Below are 2066 nucleotides of genomic sequence, written 5' to 3'. Positions count from 1 at the left end.
CATTGGGGTGTATGTGCCCCTTCTTTTCACTACATCTGTATCTTTGGTGTAAATACATAGCAGTGCAATAAGAGTCCATAAAAATGTAAGACACAAAGATGTGAGCAAAGCAGAAAACTCTTAAACCTTTGGAAAGATCAACAGTAAATTCTGAGGAATGGTAATAAAAAGCATCATGGATTTGTGGAAATAAATTTTCAAAGAAATAAGCTTTGTTTGTAAAGCATCTGGGGTCTTAAATTCCTAATTCTGGTGCTAATGACATCTCTCTCTTTCTCGTACAGAGAGGGAGCCTTTCCCATTGGACGCTTATCTTCAGGTTTCAGGATGACAGGGGACCTGACAGGGTGCATGGACTATATCTCAAGTACCTTTAATTCCAGAGGCACATGTGGGGTGACATATTCTGCTTCCCTTTGCCATGTAATACTGGAGTAGAGACACTACAGTAAATACTCCATGAGCCCAGACAGCGTCCTCCCTACAGGACAGGGTCTGGGCTGCATCAGGTGCTCAGGACCACCCAGCACAGGGCTGCTGACCCAGGAACGGGTACCCAGGGCTCTGGGGACATCTTTCCTCTCAGAATTCAGGGGTTCCTTTTGCAGAAAACAATGTAACATATAAGTAGGACAGAGAAAGCTAAAGGGTGTGTAGATATCCTATTCTATTGCTAGTATTTACCAAACGCAAGGCAATGAGAAGCATATTTGAAGAGGATGATATTCCAAGACTTTTAGATGTCTTAATTGTAAAGAGATGGAGGAACGAATGCACTTCTAAGCTCATGGGTGCAGCATTTTGGAGACACACTGATCCATGAGTAAGTTATTCAGATAGAAGAGCAAAGAACAGGTTCAGGGCGTCTCTCTGTCATTCCAAGGTGAGGTTGCATGAGGACCATTTCCTGGGCTTTTTTTCCTTCAGTGGAGAAGCTCTGTCTAAACACAGTTCAGGGAGCTGCAGGGTACCCATGTCCTCAAACAAGGATTAGGACATGGGTCCTCACCGTGTGACTGAGCTCAGGCCCTGTGATGTCTATCTGCGTCTTCTTTTGATGGGTCTGATTTTGAGTATGAAACACTATTCCTTATGAATATGCAAATAGTCCAAGATGCATCATGTTAAGTATGGGAATATCTGTGCACTGAGAGCATCACCCAACAACTGCACCCTGCACTACAGAATCCTCTGAGAGCACAGCCGGTCACCATGACCTGGAGCTGGAGAATCCTCTTCTTGGTGGCACTGGGTACAGGTAAGTGACTCCCAGTCTCTGGGCCAAGGAGGAGAAAAAGACCAATCAAAGATCAATTCATCCCCACCTGCTCTCTCTCCACAGGTGTGTATTCCCAGGTGCATCTGTTACAGTCTGGGGCTGAGGTGAGGAATCCTGGAGCATCAATGAAGGTCCCCTGCAAGGCATCTGGATACACATTCACTGACTACTATATGCACTGGGTGCGACAGGCCCCAGAACGAGGGCTTGAGTGGATGGGACGAATTGCCCCTGAAGATGGTGCCACAAAAATTGCACAGAAATTCCAGGCTAGAGTCATGCTTATGGCAGATACATCCACAAGCACGGCCTACATGGAACTGAGAAGTCTGAGGTCTGAGGACACGGCTGTGTATTACTGTGCAAGACACAGTGTGAGAAACCACATCCTGCATGCGTCAGAAACCATGAGAAGGGACAGCTTTGTTGGTGGATTGAGGAGGAAGGGGACAAAATACGCCTGACTTCCTCATACAAATAAGTCAGTAGTTTGGGACAAAAACACTGCTTTCATGTGCACACCAACCTCTGTAGAAAGATTTGAAGAGTCCAGAAATGCTATAGAAATATAAGGCTTAAATATTTTGCATCTAAAATTTTTCTTTATTAGTTTTTTCGGAGGAATATTTGCAACCTCTATGTGGATGGAGGGAATGTATGTTGAAGCATCATTTGGGAAGAGTTGGGAGGAGGCAGGCTGCAGAGTACAGGACTGTAGCTCAGTCCCTAACAAGTTCTGAATTTCTTACTCTATTTTTGAAATATGACCGTGGGCTTGGTGAAAAGA

The 2066-nt window shown here is 44.9% G+C and overlaps 1 gene segment (V, D, J or C); it reads left to right on the top strand.

The window, feature by feature from the left end:
- The first annotated feature begins 1212 nt into the window (after positions 1 to 1212).
- LOC308346753 (immunoglobulin heavy variable 1-46-like) lies at positions 1213 to 1743 on the top strand. The segment is given in 2 exons: positions 1213 to 1258; positions 1343 to 1743.
- The last annotated feature ends 323 nt before the right edge of the window (positions 1744 to 2066 follow it).

Source organism: Martes martes, assembly GCF_963455335.1.
Source record: "Martes martes genome assembly, chromosome: 7".
Classification (NCBI taxonomy): domain Eukaryota; kingdom Metazoa; phylum Chordata; class Mammalia; order Carnivora; family Mustelidae; genus Martes; species Martes martes.
This window is presented reverse-complemented; position numbering and strand designations above follow the sequence as displayed.